The sequence below is a fragment of the Ursus maritimus genome, unplaced genomic scaffold (assembly GCF_017311325.1).
Source record: "Ursus maritimus isolate PB19 unplaced genomic scaffold, ASM1731132v1 scaffold_25, whole genome shotgun sequence".
Taxonomy (NCBI): Eukaryota; Metazoa; Chordata; class Mammalia; order Carnivora; family Ursidae; genus Ursus; species Ursus maritimus.
In genome coordinates, this window is record NW_024425008.1 from 41,481,143 (window position 1) to 41,496,629 (window position 15,487).

The 15,487-nt window shown below is 41.4% G+C and overlaps 1 long non-coding RNA gene across 1 annotated transcript in view; it reads right to left on the reverse strand.

The window, feature by feature from the left end:
* The window catches only part of LOC103672993, a 324,581-nt gene that overhangs the window by 165,158 nt on the left and 143,936 nt on the right, over positions 1–15,487 (reverse strand). The gene's annotated exons all lie outside the window — the stretch shown is intronic.

Sequence of the window (15,487 nt, forward strand, 5' to 3'; positions counted from 1 at the left end):
AATACCCCAAGCTCCACATGGTTGGTAAAGTTATGGTATATATCATTTAACAAAAGCATTGACCCTGGGGTCAGTAAACACGTGAAACTTTCCTTTCTTCATCTACCTGTTCAAAGCTGAAAGGCAGCACAGGAAAGGAGGAAAGGAATTTCAACTTCCTGGGATCCCCTTCCTGATAAGAAAGTTCCTCTTTACAAAGTAGGAATGAGAAAAAGCATGCGCATTTCTACAATTTCCAAAACACCTCACGATTTCTTAAATAGAAAAGACTGTGTTGAGACTATTTCGAAACAAAACAGAACAATAACAAAAAAAGATGAACGTAATTTAAGTACAACATCAACTGGTACTTCTAGAGGAATGAAGGGATGCTAAAGTGAGAAAAAGAGACTAAATACTCAAGACTATGATAACAGTCCATGAGCTTACTTTAATGCTAGCCCAGGATGTTTTCTCATCAACCTTTAAGTACAGAAGAAAACTGTATGCATACAAAGAATCAGGGACTGAGATTTTCTTGTTTCTCTTTCTGTTTTCACTGTTTACAAAGCGACCTTGAGCAGCCCTCGTTTATCTTTGCTGCTGTTTGCTGACTTGTGGTGTTTAGATCAAGTTTTGATACGTGTGTCTTTAGCTGGCCACGAAAAGGCAGCTGGTCCAGAGGCCAGAATCAGGGAGAGAGAAATTGCAGGGCTTATCAAGTCATCCGAGAGGCCTTGTTGTGCTCATCCTTTGTAAACAATAAGACATGTCAGCGTCCCTGGTTGCTGTCATTGCTGACAGTTCTCTAAAGCCCAGTAAGTGTTGAATTCTTTAAAGTCGGGTTGCACCCGGTGAGAGAAATGATAGTGTGAGATGAGGGGGACTTCATGGATATCTGAGTACCTTGGGAAAAGAGAGGAATTGAGGCTTTTCACTCAGCAACCTAATGAAAACTAGACAAATAGCCTTGCATTTAATATATAGTTTCCACCAATTCATGCTTCTTTTGTTAGGAACAATTCTACCCTCTATAGGAAAAGAGACAGTTCGAAATAAAGAAATAATTTCTCATTGACAAGGGAGCTTCGGGTCTAAAACAATGCTTATGAAAGGCAAAGAAAGGATAAGAAATTGAGTTTATATTGGTAAATCTCCATTGCACAACCATTTCATTGTTCTAACTTCATAGACCCCCATAACTTTATGTCCTTGAACAAGTAATCAAATGCAAAAGGACAACTAAATAATCTATCTGGGATAGCCAGGACTGTATGCAAAACACAAAGAATGAAATACAAGTCTTTAAGGAATATAAATGAGAAACTGTGGCAAAGAAGGGAAGGACCTGGATATAAGCTACTAAAGGGGTATCAGTGCTTATGGAATAATGACCTGCACATGCACTGCCTTAAAATCCTTAAAGATATCCTTGGAACAGAGATCTACTTGTGTATGTTAATACGATCACACACACACAAAATCCTGATTCATAATATTACTCATCATTTCTAACCTCAGACTTTTAAAATGTATAAAATGAAGATTAAATGCTTTTGATGGAAACGGATAACATGTATTGAAGTAGAACAAAACCCACACGAGGTCTCAAAATCCCATTATTACAGCGATTGGTAATGTGCTATATTCAAGACTAATTTTGCCATGACATTTAAGTTATAGATTTTGAGGTTAGTGATGTTTCAGAGGAAAGAAAATGTCCAGCGTTTCTATCCTCCCCTTTCTAGGAAGATTCGCTCCATTAAATGATCTAAAATGTCTGAAAGGACAAAATGTCTTAGATTCACTTGTATAATATTAGGATTCAAAACTTTGAGAAGAGTCATCCTTTCCATATCGAATGTACCCCTGAAATAAGGATCGCCCCTCCAAACAAGACCAGAACTCAAGTTTCCATTAAACTAACGGTATAGTTTTTAACTTGGAGTTTTACTTGTTTCTACGTTATAAACGCTATTTAACGGTACCAAGTCATAAATTATTCTTCCCAAGTTTGTTCTATCCTCTTCTTCCTTGACACAGCCAGGCCATATCTTATACAGTTACAGGTTAAGCATCGAGCCTGAGGGGCCGTCTGAACCACAAAATGCAGAGAGCAACTTAAGAAAAAATGTTGCAAATCTCTATTAACTAAATAAAAAGTCACCCCTGTTTACCTAATTTTCCTACAAGCAGAAAAACTAAAGGTCTATTGGCATGGCCTAGACAGACACTGCTGAGCAGCTTTCCAAAGAGCAAATGGTAAAAATAAAATAAAATGAAAAAGATTTGCCTGTCATGGGAGTTGGTCAATAAAATGCAACAGTGTTTATTACAACATTTAAAGTCTGTGATTAAGAACACCAAAAGGCCTAAACTAGAAAGGTTTTCAGCCTGTAATTTCCCTGCAGTCCTGGCCTGTACTTCCTTATGAGTTAGCTCAGCAGGGCTTTTTTCCATGTCCATCATCAGCTTGTAATTATTGCCATTCTCAAAGCTATGCCAGATGGGTCTTTAGAAGCAGGCATGCAGCTTGTTTATGAGAGAAAGAGCTGTAATATTACTCTACACAGAGACCTATCTGGTCCCGCTCAAAGAGCGGCTCCTCCCTCTCCAACCCCCCCAAACCCACCCCCACGACTATTCGGTCTTCCTCCCCTAGACAGCCCTCTCAGGTTCAGCTCCCTGTCCCAGCTGAATGGCCCGGTGAAGGGCTGTGACCACGGGAGCCAAGAGATATCTGTATCTTCAAGCATATGGCCTCATCGTCACCTTTCACCGTTCACATATGGAAATAAGGCCAACACCCAAGGGAAAGACGCACTGTGGCCACTTTCCCCTGCATATTCTTGTGCAGAGGCTTTATTTAAAACACCAGAGCTGCATGTCTACGTCTCAGAACACCGATCTCCCTAGATAGCACAACTGTGTGTTCCATTTCTCTTTTCTGGGAATTCCTCATTGGCTGGAAGGGAAATTCCCAGCAAGATTCTCAAGGACAAACCTTTACTCACTTTGTCTGGTAGAAGGATAAACATTTGTAAGAAGGTTGAGGTCAAGGAGCTGTGCAAAGCAACACAGGCAAAGGCAAAAGCGCCTAACCGGGGGTTCATCTGGTGATAGGCCTGGGGTGTTAGGTATCCCAGAGGGCCAAGCAGAGCTTCAATCAGCAGTTAATGAGGCAAGACCTGCAACAGATAGCCACTTTTAACTTACAAAAGCTTTTAGATGTCTCTGTTTACTTTGATCCATTTCAGTTCCTTTGAGCCTGGTAAGGGTGCATTTTCCCTTTTTTTTTTTTCCTTCTTAGATAAACTCTGCTCCCACCCCATCTCTACCCCACCTCCCAAACAATAGTATCATTTACCAACTTTATACTTAAGTTTTGAGATCTTCTGTCAAGGTCGGCAACAATTATATAAAACACAAGGAGAGGAAGACCGGTACCACAGTCTGCCTATAGAATGGTAATTTCAAAATCCCACCCCTGAAAGATAAATGAAAAGGAGGACGGGACAGGAAAGGCTGCATTTTCAGACTGATTTAGTTATTTGTTTCTGATTAGGTGAAGCACACGTTCTTTTATCTCTTGTTATTTTACCCATGTGATGACCAGAGAGCTTTCTTTGTTAAACTGTTTCAGAGCGGATAAAACTAATGTACTGGAATGTGAAATAATCCCGAAAGAAACTGTACCTGATGGTCACAGACGGGGAGATCCCTTTAACTCGCCGCAGTTCCCAAACCCTGCAGCTGGGTTTGGGGCTGGGGCTGGAATTCCCAAACCGGGGGCAGAGACGGCGCCTGCGCCGAGGGATTTGCACGTGGGTTCCCCTCTTAACGGGGAGACTCTGGTGTAATGAGCTTTTAATTAGGTCTGCTGGGTGTCTGACCCACTGTACCCACAGGAGCAGATAAAGGTCCTGGAACCCTTCCCAGCATGCCTTGGGTGAGCTCTCTGTCCCGGCATGCCCCAGGCCACCCATCCTCCCAGCATGCCCTGAGTGGTCCTTCCTCCGACCTCGCCGCTTTCTGTCTTGGTTTATAGCGTCTGACGTACACCTTTTCCTCTTTCTCTTTCCTGTGCCACTTCCCAATACACCTTTTCTTTGTTCAGAATATCATATTTGAGGCAGGTGTGTTATTTAAAAAACAAAACAAACCTCTGGTCATCAAGCCAGCAAAATTAATTTCACAAATACACACGGGCAAGTTTGGTTTGACATATATAGTGCTCAAAAATACACTTTTCTCAAGTGAGCCATATTCCTTATTCTCCACTCCCCACCCGGGTCCTGACGTCTACATTTCCAGGAAGTATTATGAAGACATAAAAGCTAGTGGAAGGAACAGGATGAAATCTTTCTGCACTTCTACCCTTAAATCAATTGCAACTACTTTTAAATGTTCTCTTTGAAATCCTGTCCAGTGAAGACCCTGAGGAATCATCAGGGAAGTAGAAGTTAGGAAACCCATTTCTATTTTGAGTCCTTGTTGAAACGGGAAGGACTAAGTACCCAACACTGATCTCATGTTACCTGCCAGGAAGGTCTTAGGCGCTGAAGGTGCCTTATCTGTAGCTCTCACATTAGGACCTCAACAGTAATGATTTACATTTATTTTGCTCTTTACCAAGTCTTTTTTTTTTTTTTTAAGATTTTATTTATTTATTTGACAGAGATAGAGACAGCCTGCGAGAGAGGGAACACAAGCAGGGGGAGTGGGAGAGGAAGAAGCAGGCTCATGGCAGAGGAGCCCGATGTGGGACTCGATCCCATAACACCGGGATCACGCCCTGAGCCGAAGGCAGACGCTGAACCGCTGTGCCACCCAGGCGCCCCTACCAAGTCTTTAAAATGAAATTTAGATTAGTTTATCACTGAAGAATATTGAACTTTTTGGTTAAAAGGCATTAAATTCAGAGAAAAGAGATCCAGACATTTTAAACTATATTCACGAGAACAACAATAATAGTAACAGCTAATATTTATTCGATGCTTATTAATGGGCAACTGCTCTAAATGCTATAGGATTCTGCATAATTTGTAAAATGTTTAACGTGCAAGCTTACCTAATTCTTGCAGCTAATGATGGTGGCACTTGCTAAGCTGTAGGCCAAGTTATTCCTTTTATTCATGGTCTAGAGAGAGATGACACGGGCATGTTGAGTCACTCAAAACAGGCTCAAACCACCCCAAGGAGTTTGCCTGATGAAAGGTTTTCTTTTCCTTCAAAGCCACTTCCTGTGTCACATGACCTATATCACTCCAAAGATAATAACACTGCATGCTTCCAGAACACTTTTATCCAAAGATCTCAAAGCATTTTCAAATGTTAATTAAGCCCTCACCATCCTGGAAGATAGCAATGCCAATCTTGGTGTTTAAATACTGTATTCCAGAACACAGGTTGTTCTAATCACTAAGAGGGAGAATGGAGGCCTTTCTGAGCAAATTCAGGCCATAAGCCACCACCCAAACACTTACGACACCCAAAATTCTCCTACCTCTCCTGGGAAATCACCGCAGCATCTCTATTCTAAATTGTTCCTTACTCCCACTGATTGTTTTCACTGGAAGAACCACATCCAAGAAAAAAAGAAGAAAAATAAAGTCTTTCTAATAGTTCTACTTTGATAGGGATACAAATGTAAGTAGAAATATATGCAATGTATATCTGCAAATATATAAGCATTCTCAACAAACAGCTAGGTTCCTTTGTTACATGCTTTTTCATTTATCATGATGACCAGAAGGGGGAAAAATTAACCAACTTTTCCCAAGGCTTCAATATGACTGTTCAGACCACAGTTAGCCTGCCCTTCTATTTCACAGGCATCCGGGACTGCTCTGATACAACCAGAGAGCAGTCAGATTTCAGGCAGTTTATATATTCTTTTGTCTGGATAAAGGAAGGCCATGTGGCCAACGTCCCTCAAGATTTGCCTTGCCTCCTTTCCAGTTTCATCTCCCTCCACTCTGCCACACCAGCTTTCTCTCCATCCTTCCAAAGGCTCGAAGTCTTTTTTTTCTACCCTGGGGCCTTTGCACAGAATTTTCCTGCTGCCTGGAATGCTTTATCTCCTATTCTTAATAAAACTCCCACTCTTAGTTCCCAGATTAAAGGTCACTTCTTCAGCAAAGACTTACCTTTCTATTATTAAATTAGCTTCTATTATTCTCTCTAATGACAGACTGTTTGGATTATAATATAATGAGATTTTCTTTGTTTAGTGTCTCCCTTCTAGATTATAAACTCCATGAAAACAAGGACTTTGTCTGTTCTGTTCACCACTGCATGACTCATGATTGGCACTTTGGATGCCCTCAGAAAATATCTGTTGAGTAAACTGAGTGAATGATTCTTTTTCACCTGGTTTATAAATCACATTTTTCTCTTGAAGTGATTGATATTATAGGATCTAGAGGACAAGAGAGAAATAGATACCAAAAGTTTGGTTGTCATCATTCAAATTCTTAGTTTCTTTCTATCAATCTTGGGAATAGTAAACAATCTTAGGACTATTTGAGTAAATATGACTTATAGTATATACTAAGCAAACTAGGTGTTTTACCAACATTATCTTATTTACCACTCACAACAACCCTGACAGATGGAAGTTATTATTGTTCTCATTTTGTGGTCTCGAGGTCTAAGTAATTTGTCCATCTCTCTAAATGTCTTTATTCCTCTTATTCATGTATTGAGCACTCACTATTTACCAGGCACTGCAGTGGTAAAGCAATGAACAAGGCAGTCATGGTCTCCTAACTGGAGCTTTTGTCCTTTATCTCCCACAGCAATAATAGCACAGTGCATTCTGCATGTAGTTGGTGCTCAATAAATATTTAAACAGTGTGAATTAGGGTTTAAAGAAAAAGATTCAAGAACTATGATCGAATCCCTTCAGAGTTTGAAAGGTCCTGCAAAACTGCTATAATACCGGTGCTCATTACACGACTTTCCCAGGGGACATATGATCTGCCATTCATTCTGTAAAGATATAGAGTGCAAAAGGAGGTCACGAATCACTCCAACGTTCTAATAAAAAATACAATGATCGATGATGAGAGCTTTAATTAATGGTGCCACATAGCAGCCAAAATGATCTTTCTAAAACACAAATTAGAAAATCAGATCATGCCTCTCCTGTGATTTACTATCTTGTAGGGCTTCCCAACAGCCTTGGGATCGAGTCCAATCTCTCCGTCTCCTTGATGTGGCTGACAAGAGCTTGACTCCCTCTTTGGAATCATGTGTCTTTACTGATTTCACTTGCTACTTTGCAGTCTTTGTAAAACAAAACAAAACAAAACACAAAAACAAAACATTTAACTCTTCCAACACCTCTAGGCCGTGCGCAAGCTGTTCCATCTTTTAGTAACACCTTCCCTGCATTCGCACCATCACTACCACTCTTTTTCTGTGTCAAGGGGAGGGTTTATTTGTGTGCGGGATTTTTACTGCAAAGTGCTCCCAGGAACAATACCTGTGAAGCGAGGGATGCAGGATTGGGCAGAAGGAAAAACCGAACTGCCGTACAAGTTCAACTGAGGCCTCCACTGATCCTAGGAGGAGCTCTGGGACTGAGACGGCCCTTCAGAGATGTCCGCATTAAGGCAGAAGGTTGACCTTTTACTCCTGTTGCCCCTGGAGATAGAGATAACCTTGAGCAAGGGAGCTTCCTTCAGAAAAGGGCAATTTCTAGGGCAGGACCTCAGCTAAGAACCATCAGAAGACAACAATACGGCCAGCAGGGGAATGAGTGTCCAGTCCCTAAGGAGGTCCCTAGACGGCACACCACAACACCTGCTGCAGTCTGGCTAACTCCAGTCATCTTTCTGGTCTCAACTTAAATATCGCTTCCTCCAGGAAGCCTCTCCTAACTCCCTAAGCCTGGGAGAGATGTTCCTACAAAGCACCTGTTGCTTCCCCATTATGATGACATGCTTCATATTGTATTATAGTCATTTGTTTAGAGGCGCCTGGGTGGCTCAGTTGGTTACACGTCTGCCCTCAGCTCAGGTCATGATCCCAGGGTCCTGGGATCAAGGCCCAGATAGGGCTCCCTGCTCAACAGGAAGTCTGCTTCTCCCTCTCCCTGTGCCTCCTCCCCCCTACTCATGCTCTCTCTCTCAAATAAATAAATAAATAAAATTTTTGAAACAAAATCATCTGTTTATTTGTCTGTAATCCCCCAGGAAAGTATAAACCACATTTAAAAAAGACATGGTGTTTATCTTATTAGCATTCTATTCACTAATATATAGCTAAACACGAACAAATTTAAAAAATGAATGACAAACTAAAGATTCCATTTTGTTTTTTTAAAAAATGTTACACAAATACCAAAAAAGTCTGAAAGACCATTCACCAAAATGTCATCCATTGTGGTAGGATGAGGTGTGATTTGTTTATTTCCTTCATTATTCCTGTATCTATATTTTCATAAACACATTTGACTTTTTAATTTTTTTTAAAAGTTATAATCATTTTGAAGAAAAAAACCATGATTCTTACCATAATAATAACTAGTATCAATAGACTCATCCATAAAGTTATTATTTTTTACTATAATTTGTAATTCATAAAGCAATTTTATATAAATGATTTTGCTTAATCTTGACAAAAAGTCAACAAGAGAAAAAAGGCAAGTATGAAATTCTGATTCCTACTGGATTGCAAAATAAAGCCAACCCTCTCAATCAGGAATGACAGAATGTGCCCTCACAGTCCGGGAACCCAGCTGTCTAATATTTCTTCTCCAACATGTTCATTTTTGATGAGGTCTTGCCAGGCTTCAGGGAAAACAGTGATATGGGACCATATACAAGCCATTCCTCCCTGTCTTCCCTGAGTCTCGCTGGCTACATTCTCTGCCCTCACTTTTCTCTCCCTCCCAGTCCTATTCATAAAAAAGAATATAATGCCTCTCCCGTGGCTTTATTTTCATCATTTGTTTGCACAAGCCTAATCTACAAGGCCAGCTAGAGTTGAAAGCCCTGTTTTCCCCTTACATCTCCTGTCCCCCCTTCTCTCCTATAATGATAACACTTCACATATGTATAGCACTTTCCAGAAGGCTTCCGCATACATCACCTCGCTGGACCCTCCCAACAAAGCTTTGAGGTCTGCACATCAGATACTAAAACCCCATTTTAGAGATAAGGAAACCAAAACACAGAGAGGTTACGTGACTTGCCAAAACTCACAGTTAGTTACTGATAAAGACAGGACTAGAATCTGGGTCCTTACAGAAAAGCCCAGAACCCTTTACATTTTTGCTTTGATCTCCTAGTCTAGCATATGACCCATTGATAGGGCCCTGCAGAATCTAAAGCTGGTTACAAACGAAACTGATGAGAGCAAGATTATGGGTTCAATTTCTGAGCAGGCCAGTGTGATCCTTGCATTGGAGTGGGCTAATGCATGGAGCCGACCTGCAAATGAAAGACCTAAGTTTCAAAAGGGACTAATCTAGAGTGTGTAGACAATTCCATCGCCATGGTGAGTTAAACACCTTACTTAGCTATTCTTTTAAGCCCACATAAATATATAAAATAACTATTTCTGTAAATAGACTATACAAATCCATGATTCTGTAACCGTCACTTTCTGTCATCACAGTTTTCTTGGGATAGTCCCATTTCTACCTATTGCCATGGTATAATTAATGGCTCTCCCTTTCTCTTTAAAAAAAAAAAAAAAAAGTCCCAGTAAGGAGGATAATTTATATGGTCATCCCATATACATTTTACAGAGAACAAATGTGCGACTTCAGTAGACACCGAACGGTATTGATTTTCAAAGTGGCAAGCCCCAAACGTTGTAAGAAGGGGTTGCTGTTATTGAAATACACGGCTGGAAACTTTCCCAGTGTTAAATGGCTCTGCTAAAGACACAGTAAGACACACAGCCCTTTGTGTTCCGTTGGGCTCAAGTTTTAAAAGACAGTGAAATTCTGGCTAGCTTCAATCCATTTGCTAAGTGATTCTGGTTTTTCTGCACCTCATCCCCTCACCTGATATTACATCTTTGTCTCATTGCTTATCAGAAGTGTCCCTTTCCACATTCATTTTTTAAAATGAGAAGAAACAAATTAGAATTCACATTTTTTGGCTTAAAATTATAATGCCTCCTACATTTCCCAAAGGAATTCTTCCAAGGGAATGGCCTAGAACAATAGCTGTTTGCCTAAAGGTAAGAGGTAAGATTTTCACGGTAATTCCAACTCCCTCCTTTGAGCCTGTCTTTTTCCCCCCATCTGCAATATGGGGAGAATATCTGCTCTCGAGTTGCTGAAAAACCAGAGGAGATGCTGTGTGAGTCACACAATTGATGAATAATTGTATTTTGCTCTCCTTTGAAGTCCCCGTAGTGCCTCAACACACAGACCTGGTCCTCGCTCTCAGGAAGCTTACAATCTCATTCCAAAGGATAGATACAAGATAACACATAATTAAATGCTATGAATGTACATTCAAAGAGCAGTATGTGTCAGCTTAAGGAGAAAGTGGTATGGGTTGGAGTAGTAAGCAAACGAGTCAGTGTTAATACTTTTTCCTAAAGGACATCTTACAGACACCTCAAGAAAATGATCTGAAGGGTATATAGCCACTTTCTCAAGGTCTCCACGGATTCCTAATCTGAACTTCTCTGAATTTTGGACCTGGGTCCTAAATGACTCTGCCAGGCGCTTCATAGAAGGTTTTCTCTTTGCTTTCAATTTTTTTTTCTTTTCTTTTTTTAGACTAATTCAATTCAGTCATCTGAGCTGGCAAAGATGGCAAAGTCCATTTTCTGTTGAGAAAGATTCTTTGAGCCCTTTTTACAAAGATCTGTCTTCCCCTATCATTGTAACAAGCATGATCAGACTGCAGCTCTCTCTGCATATACATATATAATGATTAGGTCTAAAAGACATGAGCAAAGACATCCCAACCCATATCCCAGCAGAAAACAGACAGGAAGAGACAGAGTAACCTCAGATTCTTTGAAGCAAGAATTTAGCTATTCTACATCTCCTTTACAATCATTAATCATCTAGCATTACTGAGCACCTACTAGGTTCTCAATCCAGCATTACTAAGCACCTACTAGGTTCTCTCAGTAGGACGACCTCCGCGCTGCCGGAATACCTGAGCTGGGAAAGTACTTCAATAGAGCCCATTGCCAGACACTGGACCGGGCTAGTTATGCAGGCTAATCTTTAAATTATCTTCCCAGTTAGCCCCGTTTTACAGATGAGGAAACAAACGCTCAGAGAAAATACTATGCCCCACGTTGCAAAGTGGTAAAGTAGGATTCAACCAGGGTTTGGGGGTTTCAAAGCCTCTGCTCTTTTTACCATCCCGTGTTTCCTCTGTTCTCATTTTAACTGAGAGCCCTGTTAGTTGGCACTGCTGAAGAGAGGGATCTGATATCTGGATGTTGTTTCCACCAGATCCTCCCAGAAGAAGATGTCCTAACTTCAGTGCAACAAAAACCTGAGTGAGAACATCAGATTTTGCCAGAATGGAGTTACATCCTGGCTGTCATACAGAAACCCAGGCCTCCGACCGTGAGCACGCTATCATGTCACATTCTTTCAACGGCTCCAGGAGAACAGAGGAAAACAATGATGTGAGTAATTTAAAATAATAGAGGATTTTAAAAAAATCTTTGTATCTGTCTTTTGAATTAATTATATAATTATTTGAGTTCCTATCCACAATTTTCAAATGTTAAGTTACAATTATTCTGTAGTTGTTGGAACAATGTTAGCTGAATATTAGAGCAAGTCAGCCAAGAAAATACTGGGCCTCTGAGAAAGAATTCAGGGCCCAGCTTCCATGATGCCAAAATGCTGGTGGTATCAGATAGGTCACTAACTTGTCTGGCCCTCATATTCCTCAAAAAGAAAATAAAGGGGTTGGGCTAGAAGATTGATTGATTGATTGATTCAGTAAATATTCATTAGTAATACACAGTCTTGGCCCTCAGGTTGCTTACAGTCTAGTGGAAGAGATAGATAAGAAGACAAACTATTTTAATACAGTGTGATAACTGTTATAAAAAGGTAAATAGAGGATGAGAGGGGAGTGCATAATTCATTTGCAGGGGATAGGAAGGGGGGTACACTGTAGAGTGAGTGGCATGTAAAGCAGAGGCATAAAAAACCAAAGGCAAAGTGTGCCTATGCGGGGGTGGGGGAGAAGGAGGAGTGACCCAGGCAACTTACTTACCATGTCCAGTTTGTGCAAAGGCAGCAGGGAGCCGACATACAGGAGAGGCACAGGGAGGCAGGGGCCAGGCCCAGCAGCAGCCTCATACATATCAACAAAAGGAGTTTCAACTCGATTCATTTCTTCAAAATTCTTTATTGATCTTACTATGGGGCAGGCATTTTTCTAGGTTTTGGGGTTACCAGAAGAGTAACAAAAGAAACAGGTTCCAGTTTTTACAGTGCAAAGTAACAATCCATTCCAGGGTGGAAGCAGAGAAATGACATGATCAGAGTTTTAGAAAGACCACACTGGCCACTGAGTAGGAATGGCTCAGAGAAGGATAAGCCTCTTTCAACTATAAAATTCTGACTCATGGGGCGCCTGGGTGGCGCAGTCGTTAAGCATCTGCCTTCGGCTCAGGGCGTGATCCCGGCGTTCTGGGATCGAGCCCCACATCAGGCTCCTCCGCTAGGAGCCTGCTTCTTCCTCTCCCACTCCCCCTGCTTGTGTTCCCTCTCTCACTGTCTGTCTCTATCTCTGTCAAATAAATAAATAAAATCCTTAAAAAATAAAAAATAAAATAAAAAGTAAAATTAAATAAAATAAAATTCTGACTCTGTGATTTAAAGCTTGGGATATAATAAATTCTAAAAATCTATATATTTACATTATATATGAATATCTAATTATATTATTTTTCATATATATATATATATATAATCTTACATAAATCTTTGGGTCACAGATTTCTTTGCAAGTGTTCAAAGCGTTCTTTCCCCTGCTGTATGTTCAGATATGGGAACATTTATTTGGTGGGGAAGGAGAAAGAGCCAACACATATGGCACACTGAGGACATACTAGAGGCAATGGGGAGGAGTAGGTATTAATAAGTTCCACTTTACAAAGGAGAAATACTGAGTCTCAAATTTCATCAATTCTAAATGTCATTTGGTGAGAATGGGGTAAAGCCAAAATTCAAATAGGATTTTTCTGGTTTGTTTGTTTGTTGTATAACAAAGCCCATACTGTTTTATGTCCCAAAGCATAATTATCACATAATCACCAGTCTCTCTGAGCTCTTGGAAGACCAGTCAAAAAGTAACTCAGGGGTATCAGCTGGTTGGCTCAGTATTGTTATTTTTCACGTAAACATGTCCTATTTTCAAATAAATCACAAAACTCCTGATGTGCAGAGACCACGTGCACCTCAAAATTTTTCAGTGAGTTTATAGAAAACAGAACTCAAATCTAGTCTATCAAGTCTATCAAATATTGAAAGCGGGAGTTTGAGGTAAGGAGAAGGTAGTGTTTTCCTTGGAGTAGACATGCACAGGTAGGGAAGAGAGAACCAAGGCTTGAGAAATATTTAGTACTTCCTAGAAAGTTGTTTTCCAGTACAAGAAATACTGCTTTCAAGCACAAGAATTCCCTGAGCTTCCTGAAAATAAACCAAAAATAAATAATAAAAACCACCTCAGTCCTTGGAGCCCATTCCTGCTCTGCTCACTTAGCGTTTCCTCTTCTCCTGGCACATTGGCTTCCATCCCCTCCCCATGGACTCCTGGCTCTTACTCAGCAAGGCTGGGGGGTAGGTTTACAAGGCCTCCAGGAGCCTGGTGGCCTCCACACACTTCCTGGTCCCCACCCGCCACCCCCAGATCTTCCGGAGTGTCCTGCTTCCTGTCCTGCAGCTAAGCCCCTTACAAGACTCACAGGAGGTGGGACGCTTTCTTTTCAAGCCCCTGAAGGTCTCTGTTTCCTTGCAAGTAAGACACCCACTGTAATTTATAAGTTAGCTATATCGTTGAGTACAGGAAAGACTGAGCATCTTTTGGGTTCATTTTGTTTGTTCTTGTTTAAAGCATAGTCTTCAATCACATTTGCTTACACCCAAGTATAGCACTTGGTTGGTTATTTACCCAGAATTTCTATCCCCAGATTTTCTTGGGCAATCTGCACAGTACACACAGCCCTGTGCTTTCTTAAACTAGGCATGCTAATCCCATTCCCCTTGCTAGGAAGTAGTTTTTTGGTTTTTTTTTTTTTTGGTTTTTTTTTTTAAGATTTTATTTATTTATTTGACAGAGATAGAGACAGCCAGCGAGAGAGGGAACACAAGCAGGGGGAGTGGGAGAGGAAGAAGCAGGCTCCTAGAGGAGGAGCCTGATGTGGGGCTGGATCCCAGAACGCCGGGATCACGCCCTGAGCCGAAGGCAGACGCTTAACCGCTGTGCCACCCAGGCGCCCCTAGGAAGTAGTTTTTGCAGTGAGCATTAGCTGCAGCAATTCTGGCCAATGAGATGCGACAAATCTGCTGATAGGAGAGGAAGGTGTCTGAGAAAGGCTACCTTGCTGAAAAAAAAAATAAGAAGAAAGAAAAAGAGAGAAGGAAGGGAGGGAAGAAGGGAGGGAAAAAAGGAAGGAAGGAAGGAAGGAAGGAAGGAAGGAAGGAAGGAAGGAAGGAAGGAAGGAAGGGAGGGAGGGAGGGAGGAAGGGAGGGGGAAAAAAAGAGGCATGTAGGGGAAGCAGCCCCTTCTTCCTCTAGGTCTGATAACTGTAAGCGTCCTAGCCAGCTTGCAACCATGAAAGGAATCTATTTGAGAACAGAGTTGACGTGCTCGAGGTGGCAGAGCAAGAAGAGGGAAAGAACCTGGGTCTTTGAATTTACCAACTCTAGATCTCCCTGACTACCAGGCTGCTTCTTATGTGAAGTAAGAACTTTTTCTCCTCCTTAAGTCATCTTGAGTCAGGCTTTCTGTGTGTTTGAAGATGACCTAGTCCACTGCAGAACTGATGAGTGGGACAACAAACTTACTAGCGTGAGATCAAGAAGCCAGGCAGGGGAAGATTTAACAAGAAAAAAAGCTTTTGTGTCAAAGCAGTATCAATTCTGGATGCAGCATAAGGTCTGTCACTTAAACTTGTCTTCCTGTCCAGCCACTCACTGGGTTTGGGGATCATGAATAAATTTTGAAAAAAAAATTCCTTTTTTAAAAATTCCCTAAGCAGCATCCTCCCTCCCTTCAGGACCCAAAGTGACAGAGTGTATTGTAGGGGCAGATTCTTCCCTGGTTTAAAACCAAACATCTGACAGCATGGCAAGCTCTAGGGCTTCATTGTTTCCCTGTAGTGAGAGCCATGAGTGTTCCACAGACATCCCCAAGAGATGGTGCTGAGAGTGAGAGGAGCGGGGGTACCCATGGAGCCTGCAGGTCCTGGGGAAGTCGGGGAGGGTCCCCACCCCACCCATAGCAGACACGGTGTCCAGCAGGGCAGCACAGAACCTGTCAGAGGACCATGG